Source organism: Tursiops truncatus, chromosome 3, assembly GCF_011762595.2.
Source record: "Tursiops truncatus isolate mTurTru1 chromosome 3, mTurTru1.mat.Y, whole genome shotgun sequence".
In the NCBI taxonomy this organism is placed as follows: Eukaryota; Metazoa; Chordata; class Mammalia; order Artiodactyla; family Delphinidae; genus Tursiops; species Tursiops truncatus.
In genome coordinates, this window is record NC_047036.1 from 156,837,119 (window position 1) to 156,859,246 (window position 22,128).

General features: G+C 41.5%; 1 protein-coding gene across 1 annotated transcript in view; it reads right to left on the reverse strand.

The window, feature by feature from the left end:
- NLRP3 (NLR family pyrin domain containing 3) overlaps positions 1-295 on the reverse strand; it is a 55,371-nt gene extending 55,076 nt beyond the window's left edge. The window contains exon 1 of the mRNA XM_033853741.2: positions 250-295. The gene's annotated coding sequence lies outside the window, so the exon portion shown is untranslated. The remainder of the gene's footprint in view (positions 1-249) is intronic.
- Between the last annotated feature and the right edge of the window lie 21,833 nt (positions 296-22,128).

The following is a 22,128-nucleotide window of genomic DNA, read 5'->3' on the forward strand; positions in this document are numbered from 1 at the left end:
GTGCACCCCACCCTGACCTTTACCTTCTCTGTCCCTTGGTTTCTAAAATACTCATTTGCTTTTATGCATCCCATCTATCCTCTCCCTGGGGGAATGCTTGGCAAATCTGCTGGAGTCATGGGTGTAAGCAGTGGTTTCTGCTCCTGTCCTCACCCCCCGTCCCCCCACACACACTCGCACTCGCACACATAGCACCCAAATACTGATAAACATAAAAGAACATTCCAGAAGCATTGTTGAAGGACAGACCTGAAGGCTGGCAAAAGAAATCTCTAGTCAGGTTCTGGCCCTTGACACAATCTCCCCATTCTTCCCAAGACCATTTCAGCCATCCCGCTCCACAGAGCTGGACTCACCCAGACGCCAGCCTCAGGAACAGCCGGAGAGGAAACTGGACGAATTTTATAGCAGTCACAGCCCAGCAGGAAGGATGTGGTCTCACTATGGAGTGAACAGGCTTGCATCACAGACAAAGGCAGAGACTAACGATTACTCACATCACTGGATTTTCCAAACTGAAGTTCTCAAAGCTGAGACTGGTTGTAGCCAGAGATGTCAGCCTCTCCTCCGTGGCCACTGGGGTAGAGAATGGGAGGAAATTCAACTGCTACTCAGTGGATGTTCCCTGTAACTCTGTCAGCAGCCACGTGAGTGTTTTGTTGACAGAGAGGGGAGTACGTTGGAGAATACCACTGGAGCTGGTAAATAGAGAATTAAGAGCATAACCTGGCCATCAGACTGCAAATCCCATGCACTTTCAAGCCGTCACATGGAGGCAGTCTGCAGACAGTACAATAACAATTGACTGTTATATTTTTAACCACTTTATTAAGGGTAAGTGTATACCTGTGAAACCATCACCACCATCAAGGCTATAAACATATTTATCACCTCCCAAAGTTTCTCCCCACTCTATTATGATTATGATTTTGTGTGTGTGGTGAGAACACAATATAAGATCTACCCTTTTACCAAATATTAAGTACAGAATACAGTATTTTTTTATATAAATTTATTTATTTATTTATTTTTGGCTGTGTTGGGTCTTCATTGCTGAGCGCGGGCTTTCTCTGGTTGCAGCAAGGCGGGGGCTACCCTTCATTGTGGTGCGCTTCTTTTGTTGCGGAGTACGGGCTCTAGGTACGCGGACTTCAGTAGTTGTGGCCTCTGAGCTCTAGAGCACAGACTCAGTTGTTGTGGTACATGGGCTTCGTTGTTCCGCGGCGTGTGGGATCTTCCCGGACCAGGGCTCGAACCCATGTCCCCTGCATTGGCAGGTGGATTCTTACCCACTGTGCCACCAGGGAAGTCCACAATACAGTATTATTAGCTACAGGCTCTATGCTGTACAGCAGATCTCTAGGACTTTTTCATCTTGCATAATAGAAACTGTCCACCCTCTGACTAATATTTCCCCTTTTCTTCCTCTCCCTAGCCCCTGGCAACTGTCATTCTACTCTGTTTCAGTGAGTTTGACTATTTTAGATTCCACATGAGTGATTTCATTCAGTATTTCTCTTTCCTGTCTCATTTATTTCACTGATTTCATTCAGTATTTATCTTTCCACCCATGTTGTTGCAAATGGTAGGATTTCTTTCTTTGTCACGCCTGAATAACATTGTATTGTACATATATACCACATCTTCTTTATTCATTCATCTACTGATGGACACTTTGTTTGTCTTTATCCATTCTTCTATTTATGGACATTTTATCCATCTTCTATTATGGACAAGGTTGTTTCCACATCTTGGCTATTGTGGATAATGCCACAATGAACATGGGAGCGGATATCTCTTCAAGATCCTGATTTAAATTCCTTTGGATGGGCACAAACTCTGTTCTCTGACTCACTGACTTACTTGTTCAACTAACAAGTAAGTTGAACAAAGAAGTACCTAGTGTGTGTCAGGCATGAACGCAAAGCTGAAAAGCACCTTGCCTTACCCAAGAGGAGCTGGAGGACAGAGAAACACCCAGACCTACTTTCCTAGCTCTCACCATGGCTGCAGGACCACAGTCCAACAGTGGCATGAGTTCCATAGAGCATGGTGAGTGAGAAGCGCTCAGCACCCCCAGGAGAGTGCAGGAAACTTGGAGCAAGAAGGAAAAGCATCCAAGTCTAACAGAGGGGCACTGGTATGCTACTTCATGCCTCAGTTTGCTCATCTGTGAAATGGGGGTGACAAGAGCACCAACAGGAGATGGTTGTCATAAGGACTGAGCAAACGGGTAGATGTGAGGCCTTTGGAACAGAGCCTGAATCAAAGAAGCTGGCAAACGTGGTTAGCTCCTGTTACTACCGTTTTTACAGAATTATGTGCAAAATGCCCTGAGAGATGAAAGAGAGGCATCTACTCCCACTGAAGTAAGGGCAGGATAGCAAGACCTGAGTCTAAAGATCTGCATGTTGTTAAGGGCCAGGGTGCATGCAGGAGCAGTGAGGAATCCAGATGCTGAGGCCAGAGAGGGAGACAGCAGATCAATCAACCAATACCTGAGAGGGAAATGCATGGTAGAAAGCAGTGTTCAAATGTCATTCCAGAATTTTGAAAATATACTCTAATCATGTATAAAAACTAATCAGGAAAAAAGATCACCATGCTTTGCTTGTTATTCTGCCTCCTTCCTTGCTAAAAGGGCCCCAATTTTGTGCAAGAATTCACTTTTTCCTTACAGGACTCAGGAAAAGTTAATCCTTTTCTCCAAATTAAGGGGGGTTTATATAACCCAATAATTGGATCCTGCTCTCCTAATAATGATTGTTTAAGGAGTGGGCTGGTGAGTAAGTTCTGGTTATAAGACCAGGACTTCACATAAAACAGTCTGTGCTCTGAAGAAAGACTTTCCATAAGGTTTGGTCCTTTGCTGCCAATAGATGTGGTCACATCAGGTTATGATGCCTGGAACTGCTGTGGCCATTTAATGACTATAAGGGAACATGAAAGACTCTAAGGATGGCAGAGACAGAGATGGAAGAAACATGTCCACTGAAGCAACCAGCCCAACAGTGAAATGCTCTGGTGTTTAAGCCAATTAATATGGTTTCTCTGTTCCTTAAATCCAAAGGCAACTTATACATAGATGCCATTGTTGAGGTGTGATTGACTATTCTTCTCTGTGAGTTTTGATTTCCCTGAGGTCAACACTGAGCTAATACTCACCAGTACAGGTGTAGCATGGCTATTGACTTGTGCCTGGACTAACAGGTGGGCATCGGTGTCCTGAAGATTGTTAAATAGTTCTACAAAAGACCCTAGCTGTCAGCCACTACCATTTCCTCACCATTTGCTCATCATCGTTTTTCCCTGTGGCAACATGGCCACAAAATAAGGAGTTATCAGCCAGCTCTGAATTTCAAGGTAGAACAATGGTCTTGAATGGAAGGCTTTTATGATAGAATGGAGGCTTTTTGAGAGAGAAACTCTTCGTTGAGCTCCAAATAGCATGAGCATTCATGAATTCATAAAATAAATTTTATCTCATAAGCTATAGCACAGGGAAGATTGTAAGGTGATATGAGAACAATTTCAAAGAACATGAACATTTCAACAGGAGACTGAATTGGAGAAATGGAGAGTCCCTGCAATGGTTAATTTAATGTGTCCATTTGGCCAGGCCACGGTACCCAGACATTTGGCCAAACACCATTCTGGATGCTGTTGTGAAGGTATTTTTTAAATGAGATTAACTTTTAAATCAGTAGATTTTGAGTAAAACAGATTACCCACCATAATGTGGTTGGGTCTCACATAATCAGTTGAAGGTATTAAGAGAAAAGACTGAGATCCCCCAAGAAAGAAGGAATTCTGCCTGCGATTTGCCTTCAGACTCAACAATGCAACATCAACTTCTCCCCTCCTGCCCTGCAGATTTCAGACTTGCCAGCCTGCACAATCACATGAGCCAAATACTTAAAATCCTTCAAGATAGATAGATAGATAGATAGAGATGTTGATATAAATATAGACGTAGTTACATATATATAAATGTGATATATATACATATATATATATATACACACAATATATATATATGTACATATATATTGTCTGAGTGTGTGTGTTCAGGCTACTATAACAAAAATACCATACTAAAAAACTGGGTGACTTCAACAACAAACATTTATTTCTCATAGTTATGAAGGCTGGGAAGTTTAAAATCAAGGAGCCAGCAGATTCAATGAGTGATGAGGGCTGCTTCCTGATTCATCGAAGGTCATCTTTTTACTCTGTCCTCACTTTGCAGGAGGAGTGAGGGACCTTTCTGGGATCTTTTTTTTTTTTTTTTTTTTTTTTTGCGGTACGCGGGCCTCTCACTGTTGTGGCCTCTCCCGTGGCGGAGCACAGGCTCCGGACGTGCAGACTCAGCGGCCATGACTCACGGGTGCAGCTGCTCCACGGCATGTGGGATCTTCCCGGACCGGGGCACGAACCCGTGTCCCCGGCATCGGCAGGCGGACTCTCAACCACTGCGCCACCAGGGAAGCCCAGGGATCTTTTATAAGAATAGCAATAATTGCATTCATAAGGGTTCCCCCCTCAGATATAATCACCTCCCAAAGGCCCCACCTCTAAACACTAATCACACTGGGGATTAGGTCTCAACATATGGATTTTGAAGGGACACAAACATTCAGTATATTACACACACACACACACACACACACACACACACACACACACACATCTGTTTCTCTGGAGAGCCCTGACTAACACAGTCCCTGGGTAAGGACCAAAAGCCCAACAGCGTACCTGCAGCCCAAGCCCCAGGATGAGGAGTTACAGAAACTACTAGTGGATGCAGGGGATCTGAGAATAGAGGAAAACATGCCTCACTGTCCCAGATGTAGCCCAGAGAGAGTACACACCTCCCAGAGAAATCTCTCTTCTAAAACAAGGAAATGGTGCCTGAGATGCCAGGTGGGCAGGCCATGACATATTCACAAAACCCTACCTGGCCCAGACCCAAGGAGCGAGCATGCATTCTGGGACAACCAGAAATGCCAAGGGACCTAAGACTGGGATGAGGATGTGGTGCAAGAAGCAGCTGGGAAGGACGCTGGTACCCAGGGGAGATTTCAGAGGGGCCCAGAAAGGACAGAGATCAGCCCAGCAGCTAGACACCCTTCTGCTACTAGGGAGAAGAGAAGAGACAGGAGGTAGAGAGTCCCAAGGCAGCTGAGCTTTCTTAGAAAGAGACTGCATTTTAAACTGAAAGTGACTGTTGGACAAATCACATGGCAGAAACATGATGTGGCAGGAAGGGGCAGTGATGCACAATTTGAATTGGCACAAAGATAAATTCAATTTTTGAAAATAAAGTTACAATTTAGAATTACTGAGTCTTCAGGATCTCTTGTAGGGAGAAGCCTGGCATAATCACTTTATGTTGCAACTGTGCTCTTCCCTCTTTCCCACAAGGTGTATTTCCCTGGGGCTCAGAATCCTGGGAACACACCCTTGTCCTGGCAGTCACCATCCCCAGTTGAGATGGGTTTCCATGGGCTTATGAGCCCAAGTGTTTCAAAGACCCCCAATTCTTGGACCTCTACCTCTTCTGAGTAATGGATTGAAGAAGAATTGACTGACAATTGTGAAAAAAGTTGTCAAGTCCTGCTTTTTTTTTTTTTTAACAGATTTATTGGGGTATAATTGCTTTACAGTGGTGTGTTAGTTTCTGCTTTATAACAAAGTGAATCAGCTATGCATATGTTCCCATATCTCTTCCCTCTTGCGTATCCCTCCCTCCCACCCTCCCTATCCCACCCCTCCAGGCGGTCACAAAGCCCCGAGCTGATCTCCCTGTGCTATGCGGCTGCTTCCCACTAGCTACCTACCTTACGTTTGGTAGTGTGTATATGTCCATGCCTCTCTCTCGCTTTGTCACAGCTCACCCTAATTCCTGCTTTTTAAGGGACAAGTCCTCCACACAAACATCCCATGAACCATATTTGGAATCAGTTTCTTTGTTCCCATTTAGCTTTCCCTTTTTCTGTGTTCATAAGCTTTTCTCTAGAATTACTTTTTATAAACAGCATTAGGGTCAGAGACCCTTGTCATGGGGCTCCAACTATGGCTTACTGTCTCATCTACCTTTAAACGAGCCCCACCTCCGCCGTCAGTGCTTCCCTATTCTGGAAGACACATTCCAAGTTGAAGCAAATCTAGGAGCTTTTTACTGCAAACTCGAAACCAGAAGGAAAACAGATAAACATTTTGAGAGGAAAACCGATAAACTACTACTCAAGAGTACAGTTGACCCTTAAACAACTGGCAGGGGTTAAGGGATGCTGACCTTCTGCAGAGTCGAAAATTTGCCTATAACTTAGAGTCGGCCCTCCTTATCAGCAGTTCCTCAGTATACTACAACGTGACCATGATGACATGACGCTAAGTGAAATACGCCAGTCACAAAAGAACAAATACTGTTCCACTTATATGAGATTCTTAGAATAGTCACATGCACAGAAACAGAAAGAATGGTGGTTGGCAGGGACCCAGGGGAGGGGGAAATGGAGACTCATTGTTTGATGGGTACAAAGTTTCAGTTTTGCCAGATGAAGAGTTCTTGGGATTTCCTGGCGGTGCAGAGGTTAGGAGTCTGTGCTTCCACTGCAGGGGGCATGGGTTTGATCCCTGGTCAGGGAACTAAGATCCTGCAAGCCACACAGCATGGCCAAAAACAACAAAAAAAGAAGAGTTCTGGAGATGGACGGCGCACAACAATGTGAATGTTCATCACACTGCTGTACTATACACTTAGAAATTAGTAAAATGGTAAATTGCATGTTATGTATATTTTCTACAGTATAAAAGAAGAAAATCAGTTGTTTTATACATTTCCACCCCTGATTTTCCCTCTCTCTCATTTAACCCAGAAGAGAGTAAAGACAAACTGTAGTACAAGTGCTACTCCTAGCACTCAGTTAAAAGTAAGCAATTATATTTCACTTTACCAGTTACATCTATATAAATTGTGGATGGATTGGATACTTTAAATGTTTATATAAATATATAGAAAAGACTGGAAAATAGACACACATCATATTTTTGCTTCTGATATCATCCCTAAAAGAGGTCACTATGTGGTAAGTGGGAGACATTTCCACTACATGCAATTCTGTATTGTCTCTATTTTAATGAACTTCAGCAACTTTTTAAAAGTTATGGAAAGAAGCTAAAAAGATTTCCTATTAACGATAGCAGAAGAGAAACCTCTAACTCTTGTGTCTTCTCTGAAATCAACCCAGAACAACAAAGAGAAACGAAAAAAGAACTTCCACTTCTATGAAGTCACTAATCATGAGAGGGCCCCTATGCTCTTGGGGCCTGGGACTGGAGTGAGAAGGGACACAATGAGAGAGACCATCTGCAGGAAAATAAAGAGAATCCAAGGTTTTCCAGAGTAGGGAACACACACTAGTTGGAAACAGCAATCCCAGCCCCACCCTCCTTTGAATTGCAAGGTCTGGGTATATGGGCAAATCACCAAACATCTTTGAACCCTGTGGACCACAGTAGTGGAAGGATGTTGGGATGAAACAGGGACATACGTTTTCAAGAGGGGTGGTTATCTGTTACCAGTGTGGGGAGAAACTGTGAGCGAACCACTAGGAGCCTGATCCTTTCTGACACGGGATAGCTAAGGAGAAGTCCAAGCTAAATCACCCAAAATCTGTGACATGCAGGGTTTTGACATGAGTCAAGGGGACTTCCTGTTTTTCGAAAGGGGACCACACCCAGAAGAGAGGAACAGCAAGAACAGGGCAAAAGGCAGGAAGGCTGGACCCACACTGCAGCCTGCTGACGTGCATGGGTCCCTCTCAGAATAATATTTTCAAATGCATAAAATAAAGCACAGAAGATTACAAAGGGAGACATATTGAAATACAGGTACCAAAATATTTTTTTTAAGTTTGTGATATTTATGCCTCAATTAATGAGATCTAGCAGTGGGCCTAATAACTGTTATAATTTGGAAGAAATGATGAGGGTAACTGGTATTTCAGTATATCTGTAAAGTGATATCAAAATATCTTTAGGGACTACTCTGGTAGCGCAGTGGTTAAAAATCCACCTGCCGGGCTTCCCTGGTGGCGCAGTGGTTGAGGGTCCGCCTGCCGATGCAGGGGACGCGGGTTCGTGCCCCGGTCTGGGAGGATCCCACATGCCATGGAGCGGCTGGGCCCGTGAGCCGTGGCCGCTGAGCCTGCGCGTCCGGAGCCTGTGCTCCGCTAACGGGAGAGGCCACAACAGTGAGAGGCCCGCGTACTGCAAAAAAAAAAAAAAAAAAAAATCCACCTGTCAATGCAGGGGACACAGGTTCAAGCCCTGGTCTGGGAAGATCCCACATGCCGCAGAGCAACTAAGCCCATGAGCCACAACTACTGAGCCCATGTGCCACAACTACTGAAGCCCATGCTCCTAGAGCCCATACTCCGCTACAAGAGAAGCCTGCGCACTACAGCGAAGAGTAGCCCCTGCTCGCTGCAGCTAGAGAAAGCCTGTGAACAGCAACGAAGACCCAATGCAGCCAGTAAGTAAGTAAATAAATAAATAAGTTTATTTTTTAAAAAGAAAATATCTTTAATTTCTACTGGTGACAAATGTATAGGATCTATGAATACTACTGGGCTGTGTTGCCTGCCTTCATTCGAGAAAATCAAGATTAAAATTTTTCCCATCCAAGTTAACAGACCCCCTGAATTATATCCACAGAAGCCTTGGGGATATATGCTACCTCTTCCTCCAACTACTTTTTCAAAAAGAGCTGTCCAGGAAAAACGCCATTACTTCAAAGAAAAGTGATAAATTTTTTAAAGGAACTATCATGGAAACTATGTAAAGATAAAGCAGGAGGGAAAAACAAAAGAAGAAAAGGCATCTGGCAAATAAAAGATAATGGAAAACACTTAAATACAATAGCATGGTGGAAGTTAGTAGCATTCCAAAGCAGGTGGAAGTTAGTGGGGCAGGCACAATAGTGCACACCCACCCCCAGCATGTCTACATGCTGGTCCCCATAAACCATGAATATATAAACTTACATGACAACAGGGAATTAAGGGAGCACATGAATCAAGTTTGCTAATGAGGTGACAAAACTGGGGAGAGTCTCCTGCATCATCCAGGTGGGACTAATGTAATCACAAGGGTCCGTATAAGTGGAAGAGGGAGGTAGAAGAGTTCAGAGTGATTTGATGTGAGGACTCAAGGAAAAGAGACCTCTAGAAGCTGGAAAAGGCAAAGAAACAGGGTCTCCCCTAGAGCCTCCAGAACGGGATGCAGCCTTGCTGACACCATAATTTTAACACCCTGAGACCCATTTTTTTTTTTTCTTTTTTTTTTTTTGGCCGTATGCGGACCTCTCACTGTTGTGGCCTCTCCCGCTGCAGAGCACAGGCTCCGGACGCGCAGGCCCAGCGGCCATGGCTCACAGGCTCAGCCGCTCCGCGGCACGCGGGATCCTCCCGGACCGGGGCACGAACACACGTCCCCCGCATCGGCAGGCAGACTCCCAACCACTGCGCCACCAAGGAAGCCCCTGAGACCCATATTTGACTTCAGACCTGCAGAAGTAGAAGATAATCATTTTTTATTGTTTCAAACCAGTAAGTTTGTGGCAATCTGTTACGGCACCCATGGAAAACTAATACAATTAAGAAGCCCTAGTCCTCCCAGAATAGAGAGTCCAGAAATAAACCCACACACCTGTGGTCAATTAATCCTCGACAAAGGGGGCAAGAATATAAAATGGGAAACAGTCTCTTCAGCAAACTGTGCCGGGAAAGTTGGACAGCTGCATGTAAATCAATGAAGTTAGAACACACTCTCACACCATGCACAAAAATAAACTCAAAATGGCTTAAAGACTTAAATATAAGACATGACACCATAAAACTCCTAGAAAAGAACATAGGCAAAACATTCTCTGATGTACATCGTAGCAATATTTTCTTAGGTCAGTCTCCCAAGGAAAAAGAAGTAAAAGCAAAAATAAACACACGGGACCTAATCAAACTTATAAACTTTTGCACAGCAAAGGAAACCATAAACAAAATGAAAAGACAACCTATAGAATGGGAGAAAATATTTGCAAACCATGCAACTGACAAGGGATTAAATTCCAAAATATACAAACAACTCACACAACTCAATAACAACAACAACAAAAAATCAAAAACTGGTCAGAAGACCTAAATAGACTTTTCTCCAAAAAAGACAACAGATGGCCAACAAGCACATGAAAAAAATGTTCAACATGGCTAATTATTAGAAAAATGCAAATCAAAACTACAATGAGGTATCACCTCATGCCAGTCAGGATGGCCATCATCAAAAAGCCTAGAATAATAAATGCTAGAATGGGTGTGGAGAAAAGGGAACCCTCCTGCACTGTTGGTGGGAATGTAGATTGATACAGCCACTTTGGAGAACAGTATGGAGGTTCCTTAAAAAACTAAATATAGAGTTACCATATGAACTAGCAATCCTACTCCTGGGCATATATTTGGAAAAGATGAAAATTCTAAATCGAAAATATACATGCACCCCAATGTTCATAGCAGTACTATTTATAATAGCCAGGACATGGAAGCAACCTAAATGTCCATCAACAGATGAATGGATAAAGATGTGGTACATATATACAATGGAATATTACTCAGCCATTAAAAGGAATGAAATGGGGTCATTTATAGAGATGTGGATGGACCTAGAGAGTGTCATACAGAGTGAAGCAAGTCAGAAAGAGAAAAACAAATATCATATATTAATGCATATACATGGAATCTAGAAAAATGGTATAGATGATCTTATTTGCGAAACAGAAATAGAGACACAGACAAAAAGAACAAATGTATGGATACCAAGGGGGAAAGGGCGGGGGGAGGAATTGGGAAACTGGGATTGACACATATACATTATTGATACTATGTATAAAATAGACAAGTAATGAGAACATACTGTATAGCACAGGGAGCTCTACTTAATGCACTGTGGTGACCTAAATGGAAAGGAAATCCAAAAAAGAGGGAATATATGTGTATGTATAGCTGAATCATTTTGCTGTACAGTAGAAACTAACACAACATTGTAAAGCAACTATACTCCAATAAAAATTAATTAAAAAAAAAAACTAGGACTTCCCTGGTGCTGCATTGGTTAAGAATCCACCTGCCAATGCAGGGGACATAGGTTCGAGCCCTGGTCCATGAAGATCCCACATACCGTGGAGCAACTAAGCCCACGCACCACAGCTACTGAGCCTGCGCTCTAGGGCCCACGTGCCGCAACTACTGAGCCTGCATGCTGCAACTACTGAAGCTCACACGCCTAGAGCCCATGCTCTGCAACAAGAGAAGCCACCACAGTGAGAAGCCTGAGCACCACAGTGAAGAGTAGCCCCCGCTCACCGCAGCTAGAGAAAGCCCACAAGCAGCAACGAAAACCCAATGCAGCCAAATAAATAAATAAATAAATAAAAATAGAGCTAGCATATGAAGCAGCAATCCTACTCCTGGGCATATATTTAGAAAAGATGAAAACTCTAAATCGAAAATATGCATGCACCCCAATGTTCATAGCAGTACTACTTATAACAGTCAAGGCATGGAAGCAACCTAAGTGTCCATGAACAGATGAGTGGATAAAGATGTGGTACATATATACGCTGGAATATTAGCCATAAAATAAAATGAAATAATGCCATTTGCAGCAACATGGATGGACCTAGAGATTATCATACTAAGTGAAGTAAGCCAGACAGAAAAGACAAATATATGATATCATTTTATATGTGGAATCTAAAAAATAATATAAATAAAGTTATTTACATAACAGAAACAGACTCATTGGCATAGAAAACAAAATTATGGTTACCAAAGAGGAAAGGCGGGAGAAGGATAAATTAAGAGTTTGGGATTAACAAATACACACAACTATGTATAAAATAGATAAAAAACAAGGATTTATTGCATAGCACAGGGAATTATATCCAATATCTTGTAATAACCTATAATAAAAAAGAATCTGAAAAAGAATATACATATATGTATAAACGAATCACTTTGCTGTACACCTGAAACTAACACGATATTGTAAATCAACTATAATTCAATACTTTTTTTTAAAAAAAGAGCCCCTAGTTCTCCATGAAATCATTTAATTTACCAAAAGCAGTATCTATTACACATAAGAGTCTGAAGAACAGGCATAAAGGGTTGGACAACATGAAGAAAGGGAGATAAAACGATGAGCCGACAAACTCAGGTCAAATGGAAAGGGGAAAGCCTCGCAGAAATGAAGATCACCATAAGAGCAGCAGAAAAGAAAGATAGAACCTGCTAAATCATTCAAGCATGGAGAACATGCTTGAGAAATTGAGAAAAAGAAAGAAGAAAGGACAAAGTGTTTAAGAGAATTTTAAAGCCAAAGGAATGGTATATAAGACAAAGGAGATCCAACATATACATAAATTTTGTCCCTGAAGATAAGAGCAAATGAAATAGGAAAAAATATCAAAGACTTAAAGAAAACTTCCTAAAATAAAGAAATGCTTGAATTTACCAATTGAAAAGGCACAGTGTGTCACAGGGAAAACTGATTTAGAATGTGCAACATTTGGGCATACCTTTCAAAGACTGAAAAATACTCCTATGGACAAAAATAAGCAGGTAAAAGCATTTATTAAGAATAGCAATTAAGGGCTTCCCTTGTGGCACAGTGGTTGAGAGTCCGCCTGCCGATGCAGGGGACACGGGTTCGTGCCCCAGTCTGAGAAGATCCCACATGCCGCGGAGCAGCTGGGCCCGTGAGCCATGGCCGCTGAACCTGCGCGTCTGGAGCCTGTGCTCCGCAACGGGACAGGCCACAACAGTGAGAGGCCTGTGTACCACAAAAAAAAGAAAACAAAAAAGGATAGCAATTAAGCTGCCCACAAACTTTCGATCAAAATCTCAGCAATATTTAATCAAAATCTTAAAGCAAAGTTTGGCTTAAGAATTGTATATAGAGCCAACATTCTTTTAAGCAAATAGTCAAGAGAAACATATTTTTTAAAAGATTTTTTTGACATGGACCATTTTTTTTGTTTTTTTATAAACTTATTTATTTTTGGCTGCATTGGGTCTTTGTTGCTGCGTGTGGGCTTTCTTTAGTTGCATTGAGCGGGGGATACTCTTCATTGAAGTGCACGGGCTTATCATTGCGGTGGCTTCTCTTGTTGCTGAGCACGGGCTCTACGTGTACAAGCTTCAGTAGTTGTGGCATGCAGGCTCAGTAGTTGTGACACAGCGGGCTCTAGAGTGCAGGCTCAGTAGTTGCAGTGCACAGGCTTAGTTGCTCTGCGGTATATAGGATCTTCCCAGACCAGGGCTCGACCCCGTGTCCCCTGCATTGGCAGGCGGATTCTTAACCACTGCGCCACCAGGGAAGCCCTGACATGGACCATTTTTAAAGTCTTTGTTGAATTTGTTACAATATTGCTTCTGTTTTACGTTTTGGCTTTTTGGCTACAAGGCATGTGGGATCTTAGCTCCCCGATCAGGGATCAAACCCACATGCCCTGCATTGGAAGGCGAAGCCTTAAACACTGGACAGCCAGGGAAGTCCCAAGAGAAACATTTTTAAATAGATAAGAACTTTTAAAGTATCTTTTCCAGGGCTTCCCTGGTGGTGCAGTAGTTAAGAATCTGCCTGCCAATGTAAGGGACACGGGTTTCAAGCCCTGGCCCGGGAAGATCCCACATGCCGCGGAGCAACTAAGCCCGTGTGCCACAGCTACTGAGCCTGCGCTCAAGGATCCACAAGCCACAACTACTGAGCCCATGTGCCACAACTCCTGAAGACCACGCACCTAGAGCCCGTACTTTGCAACGAGAGAAGCCACCGCAATGAGAAGCCCACACATCTCAACAAAGAGTAGCCCTCACTTGCCGCAACTAGAGAAAGCCTGTGCACAGCAACAATGACCCAACACAGCCAAAAATAAAAACAAATAAATAAGTTAATTTTTTTAAAAGTACCATTTCCATGCCTGCTTTTTGGAAAAGAGAAAAAATAAAATAAAAAACAAACCTACTAGAGTACAAACTGAAGCCAATCATGGAATGAAAAAAGATGTTGTAAATTGATGTTCATGGGCAGTGAATTTGTTTTCACATTCTAGAAATTAACCTGTATCAAAATACTTTATTTCAAAAACCACATAGTAGTTCAACACTTCTGTGACAATAGCACTGGTTAAACCCCATTTTCCACCAGCCCTACATGGGGTGCTTATGTGTCTAGTTAAGTGGCTCATTCCCAGCCTCCCTCACAGACATGAGTGGCCATTGTCACAATACTAGCCAATGAGATATTAGCAGAAGTCACTGAGTTGCTCTTTTATGAAAGCTCTAGTATAAGTTTCACTTCTGGAATGGCAATGTGAAGAGCCCTATGGACCCATTCCCAAGCAAAATAACAACAACTGGTGAAAACTGTAAAAATAACAGCCATTTAAAGTGTCAGGAAATTGTCCTAAAGGTAGACAGCAAATGAAGTGTTTACTAAAGAAAATCTACTAAATCTCTACAGTGAGAATCTGTGGCCCTTGAGCTGCAACCAGCCCCTTCTTTCCCTTCCTATCTGCATCCCCTACCCACTCCCTCAGCAGGAGGAAAGCTTCAATCTGGATGAGTGAGGCCAAGAAAATAGTGACCCTTTAACCTCATCCGTCAATCAAGGGCTATCACCAGAAAGGACAAGAAGCCAATATTTCTCATCCCCTCCAACTCCAAGTTACAGAGGGTAAAATCCTAGCTTTACCCTTCACCCATGGAAAACTGAGGGTATTTGCCAATGACCTTTGCATCAACTTACTCATAGAGTAGAGTTTCCATGCCAGTAACTTTTATATGGATGTTCATATCAACACTATTTATAATAGCCAAAAAGTGGAAACAACCCAAATGTTCAACTGATGAGTGGACAAACAAAATGTGGCGTGTTCACCCAGTGAAACATTATTCAGCAATAAAAAGTAACCAACGACTGATATATGCAATTACATGGATGAACCTAAAACACCTATTATGTGAAAGAAGCTACTCACAAAAGACCATATATTGTACAATTCCATTTATATAAAATGTCTATAATAGGCAAATCTATACAGACAGAATGTATGTTCATGGTTGCCTAGGGTTGAGGATTTGGGAGGAAATGGAATGTGAGTTCAAATGGAAACAAAGTTTCTTTCTGTGGTGATGAAAATGTTCTAAAATTAACTGTGTTGGTTGCACAACTACGTGAATATACTAAGAAACTTTGAATTGCATACTTTAAATGGTTACATTGTATAGTATATGAATAATCATATATCAACACAACTATTATTTTTTTAAAAGCTCTTATTTTTTTTTAAAAAAAAGAAGACTGTTGGAATGTATCTTTTAGAATTTGTCCTTCCTCTTCTACCTGCCTGGTATGCAGCTGCAGAACCTGAGGTACAAAAGCCATCTTGAATCTATAAGAACAAAAGCCACATGCTAAGACTGCGCAGAAAGAGTAGAAGAATCTGGGACCTCAATGACATCATGAGCCAGTCCCCTTCCTCTGAATAGAAAGCAAACAACTACAGCAAAGTCTTGTTTAAGTCACCATGATTTGGGCTTTGTGTCATATGCCTCCAAGTGAAAATCTTAGAGAAACAACTACCCTCTCCATCCTATTCCACTCTCAGAAGCACCTACTTTTAAGATTTTTGGTTCTTTTTTTTATGTTTATGGCTTTACTTTTAAATTTGCTTACACTGCTAATTTCTTGATTTTTCAGTTTTAGACATTGTTCACTTCCTTTTATGACAGTTGCAGATTTCGTTTTTTAACACCTTCTCTTCACTTCCCTTCCGTCTGTTCTCCCAATACAGTAAATCCCTTACATATGAACGAGTTCCTTTCCAAGAGCATGTTCATAAGTCCAACTTGCTTGTAAGTCTAACAAAGTTAGCCTAGGTACCCAACTAACACAATCGGCTATATAATATTGTACTATAATAGGTTTATAATACTTTTCACACAAATAATACATAAAAAAACAAACACAAAAACAAAGAAAACATTTTTAATCTTACAGTACAGTACCTTGAAAAGTAGAGCAGTACAGTACAACAGCTGGCATACAGGGGCTGGCATTGAGTAAACAGACAAGAAGAGTTACTGACTGGAGGAGGGAGAGGAGGTGGGAGATGGTAGAGCTGAAAGATCGTCAGCAATAGGAGAGGGAGGACAAGCTACAATTTCACTCACGCCTGACGCTGATGGCACAGGTTCTGGTTCCTTGCTGGATTCAATTCTATCTTCCCTCTTGAAAAAACAATCCAGTGATGTCTGGGTAGTAGCTCATTTTTTCTCATCATAGATGACACGGTAGCACTGGATTGCATTCTGAACGGCTGCTGCAACCTTTGTGTACCGTTCTATGTTCGGGTCCTGTGCCTCAAAAACCACCAGTCCCTCCTCAAATAAAGAAAATCCCCTTGCCATTTCCTGCATCATGAATCTCTTCAGTTCTTCAGTTACTTCTTCCTCTTGTCTCTCTTCATCCTTTCTCTGGGCCTCCAATTCCACCGGGTCTTCATTAATAAGCTCCTTGTGTTGCACAGCAAGGAGTTCAGTGAAGTCATCCTCTTGCAGATCTAGCTCCAGCTACTCGCTGAGGGTCACTAAGTTTCTGAAGACCTCTTTGGACTCCTCATCCACCTTCTCAAATCCACGAAAATCATGAACAAACTGCAGGCAAACATTCTTCCGAACCCCATTCACGGTGATGGCTGTAAACTCACATCGAGCAAAGTCAATGTTTTTTATGGCCTTGTAGATGTTATAGTCCTTCCAAAATTGTCACAAGGTTGTTCCCGATTCATCACTCACCTTTACGGCCTGACAAGAAGCGTGATGTAAATAATATTTCTTGAAAGTCGCTGTAACTCCCTGGTCCATAGGTTAGATGAGCGACGATTCAGGGGCAGATGCACTACTTTGATGTTAGGATGAAAGTTGTCTATGAATGGGGGATATCGTCAAGCAGCAAAACAATGTTGAATGGGATGTCCTTCTCCAAGCAATATTTCTCTACCCCCTGGACAAAGTGGTAGAAAAACCAGTCTTAGAAAATTGTCTGTGTAACCCAGGCTTTGGGGTTACTCTTCTGCACAACAGGAAGAGAGCCCTTGGCTATGTTTTCAAGGGCTTTTGGGTTCTCTGAATGATAAACTTAGAGAGGCTTCAGCTTCATATCGCCAGAAGCATTGCCACCAAACAACAGAGTTAGCCTATCCTTTGCTGCCTTTATAGCCTGGCATCAACTTGTCCTCCTACTGATGTAAATTCAGTGTGGCATCTTCTTCCAGTACAATACTGTCTCATCCAAGTTAAAAACCTGCTTGGGTAAATATGCACCTTCATCAATAATTTCTTGAAGCACTTCAGGAAATTCCCAGGCAGCTACTGTATCTGCACTCACTGCCTCACCACTTACTTTTACGTTGTGAAGGTTGGCTCTAGCCTTGAACCAATGAAACCAGCCATGGCTGGCATTAAAAGAATGGCCCTCTGATTCTTCACCGTGTTTCTTCTTCAAGGCTTCATGAAGGCTTTTATTTTCTCTTGAATCAGCATTAAGCTGAGTGGGACTTGACACTGATGATGATCCTGCATCCACATACTGAGAAGTTTCTCCATCTCCTCCATCACTTTTCCATGGTTCTTCAATATTACTATCAACATCATCAGCACAGCAGACGTCACATGTTCTATGAGCTTTTCCTTGTTCTTTAGAGTTGTGCCGATGGTTGACTGATTCACGTTATAAGAACGAGTGATGTCTACCATCTTTTCGCCTCGCTCCACTCTCAATTATTTTCACTTTTGTTTTACAGTTTTATCCCTTGGCGCTTCTTAGCAGTACCAGCTACATCACTGGTGCTTTTACGCTTGCTTCCGGACATCCTGAGCTTGAAATAAAGATACTGCATTACTATAATCTATACAGTACTGTACGGTAAAGTACACAAAAGCACAACCACTTGTAGAGGATGCACACATGTGACAATGTATGCCAGACATGTGAACTAACTTACGTGATTGGACACGCGAACACACATTCACATCTTTGAAAATTCGCAACTTGTAGGTTCATATGTAGGGGACTTAGTGTATAGTTTATCACTAGTTTCAGTTAAACCATTCAGTGTTTACAAATTGCTGGCTTTGCTCATGTTCTTCACTGTAAAGCCAAGGACTGAACCAAGAGTATCTCCTTGCACTTTTTTTCTCATAGTTAATATAAGAATAATATGCCTCTATTTTTTCATAATTTTTGCATAAATTTTTGTATATCTGGACACTCCAATACATAATCTATCAAATCATCAATTCTATGAGTCTCCTTTTTTTTTTTTTTTTTTCCTAAAGACTGTCCTCAATGCTCCTGACACGGCCTGGACAGGTTTTTCCGTAGGTCTACAAGGTCACCATCTAGAACTTTTCCTTGCCAGTCACCTGAGTTGGAGCCATCATTTCCAGGATCCCATACATTTCTCTTTCTTGATTCTTTCCCTTGATTGGCAGAAGCAAGTAGCTTCCTGAGAAAGAAACCATCAGATAAATATTCTGAGCCCTTCATCCTGGACAGTGTTTATGTTTTGTACTCACACTTGACTAACAGTTTATCTGGGTTAAAAATTTAGGTCGATAATGCTTCTGGCACCAAATGTTGCTTTTAAGAAACATAATAACATTTATATTCTTATTGCTTTATATGAGATTTCTTTCCCTTTGTTCATCTTCTTCTTTTCTCTGGATGCTTATAAGATGATTTCTTCCCTGGTTCTAAAATTCCAAAATAATGTGAGTGTTTTATGCATGGATAGCCAAGGAGCAATTTCAATTTGAAACTGAATGCCAACCAGTTCTGGAAAAACCTCTTGTATTTCTTTGATTATTCCCTCCCTTCTGTTTTCTGTTTTCTTTTTCTATAAATCCTAACAATTGAATTTTTTTATCTTTCTGGTTGACGACCCAAGCTCTTACAACTGTTCATTATTTAAATCTATCTTCTAATAGATTCTATTCATTTTAACTTCCAGCCCTTCTATATTCTTATTAATTTGGACTCAAAATTTTAAATGCCAAGAGTTCTAGCTATCAGATTATTTTACTTTAAAATATCTTGTTCTTGTTTACCTGTAAGTATAATGTTAAATTTTTTCTTTTAGTTTGATTTTTCCGCTGCATTGTTTCCTCACATATTGTCCTCTCATCTTGCAACTTTTCCTTAAATGTCTCTAGATCCTTCATTATGTGTTCTATTTAACAGTGAGGCACTAAAATAGTAGATTAAGTGTTTGAAGGCATGGATGAGGCTCATAAACTGGGGATGGGGAACTTCTCTTGTGGAGTTGAGTGTGGAACTATGAATTTTATTGGGGATACTCCAAATTTAGGAAGGAGGAGATATTTTCTCTAGATGCATCCAGTTTCTCCAGAGAAGAACCTACCAATCTTCTACATTAGCAGTTGACCTTTGGACGCTGATGTTCTGTGGGGAAGGCAGGTTGACTTCTAATCTCTTTCGTCTTAATGTGTTCTTTTTTCATCTCATCTCTCTCTGCCCACACTATGGGTGGTAGTTTTTCTGCCCCATAACATTCGTTGTCATATAGAAGAAAATTTAAATATATATAAAAATACTGGAAGTAAGCAAAAGAAGATTATTTTCATAATCTTGCATTAGTAAGTGCCTTTAAATTATTATATGTAACCCCAAATCCATACAATACTGGTAATCATGTAAAAGATAGACATTTTTAATGGCAGTAAAAAAGACAATGTTGAAAAATAATATCAGCAATGAAGAGTCAGTTTTTAACTATATAAAATGTTCTTACAGATCAACTCAATGGAAATTAACATTCCAGTAGAAAACCAAATAGACAAAGAATTTAAACATATAGTTCATAGAAAAGACAAATATTCAAATGGATTGTTAAAAATATTTTTAAATATACTTAATTGTACTGATAATTAAATAATTAGAAATGAAAACAAAAGATCATATTTTTTATATTTCAGAAAAATGAAGATTAAAATATGTGGTAAACACAGTGTTGGCAAGAATATGGGGAAATAACCACCATCATACATTTGAGAGTATAAACTTCTGTAACTTTCCACAATTTGACAAATAGCTACTGACACTTTTAATAAACATATCCACTAGGCCAACATTTTTATTTCTAAGAATTAATCCTACATATGTATTTATAATATATTTGAAAGATATATAATGTATACAAAGATGTCCATGGAAGTATTGTTTGTGATATTTCAAGACTGGTAACAACCTGATATCTGGGTGGTACTAGCACAGGTGAGGGTCAGCCTGGAAACTGTTTTGTAGCCACTGTGTGACAAGATGAGAAACTTGTGCCAGCACCTATATTATGACATAACTCAGCACATTGCAAGACTGCCACAAAGAAGAAGGTAATAGGTTGGTTTACGTTTTGATTAGCCTCCTTATCTCATGGACTGGCATTTTCAGTCACACTGATTTAGGGGAATGTATAAATCAATTTTGGTACAACCAAAAAATATTCAGTCTTGAAAAAGACTGGGAAAGAACTATTGAGTTATTTTTGAAAATATATTTATGAAAAAATCTTGAGCATGTGTGTATGTATTCATGATTAACGTTTTTAAATGCTTTTCATTTGTGTAAAAACAAGGAAAGAGGTATTCAATCACATATCTGTATTTCTGGAAAGAGTTATAACAAATTGGCAACAGTGTTCACCTCTGGGAAGAAAGACTGGAGAAATTCAGATACTAGAGATCTGAATGAAAAGGAAGCTTGCCTTCCCCTGTATTCTATTTATAACATTTTAATCTTTAGACCATGTGCATGTATAAATAAAAGCAGAATTTTTAATAAATATAATAAGTAGCAGAAACTTAAAAAAATTTTATGCACCCTTATGTTCATTGCAACATTATTTACAATAGTCAAGTTATGGAAGCGATCAACGTGTCCACTGAAAGATGAATGAATAAAAAAGATGTGGTATGTATATACAATGGAATATTACTCAGTCATAAAGAAGAATGAAACCTTGCCATTTAAGACAACATGGAGGGGCGGAGCCAAGATGGCAGAGTAGGAGGATGTGGAGTTCACATCTCCTCACAACCAGGGCACCTACTAGGTGCTGCTGGCGGATTTTGGACACCTAAGAGGACAGGAGGAATCCCTGCACTACCAGGTAGGACATGGGAGGGTAGAGGGGGAAGAAAGGTGGAGGTGGGACATGACTGGCACCCCTGAGTGGGGGCTGGGGGAGGGGAGAGGTTCCCATGCTTGGAGGGGCCCAGTCATGACGAGGAGATCAGCAGGGATGCAGAGGGACCTTAGTGGGATTGGAGGATCAGAGGGGAACACAGCCAGCAACTCCCCAACCCACTCAGGCCCTGGTGAGCCTGCTGGGCTCCCAGGCCTGAACCCCCAACCTCTGGGCACCCCCCCCCCAGTCATGTGGGTCCCTGGGCCCAAGCCCCTACCCCGCCAAGGCCTCTTCTAGCCACGCAGGTCCCAGCCATGAGCCTTGCCTCTGTCAAAGCCTCCTCTGGCTGTGCAGGTCTTGGCAGCCTGTGTGCCACCCGAGACAGGGCCTCCTCTGTCTGCGGGGGTCTAGGTGGGCTGAGCACTGCCCCCCTCCAAGGCTTCCTGCAGCTGCGCCAGTCCTTGCGGGCATGCCTCTAGAGGCCTTCACCCCATATGACCTGTGCAGGCACGTGTGCTCTGGGCCAGATCCAGGAACAGATGCTGGTGAGAGGAACACACACAGAGGTGGGGCTGACACAGTGGGTCCAGAGACCTACCTAGAGGTCTTGGAGGCCTACTGGGGAGGCTGCAGCTCACTGTGGGGGCAAGGACACTGATAGAGGAGACACCAGGGAATTTTTTTATCTTTTATTTTTATTCTTATTTTTTAATTTTCTTTCTTTATTATTATTATTATTTTTGCTGTTGTGATTCTGTTTTGGTTTGTTTTTGTTTCATTTCTATTGTTAATTTTTCTAATAT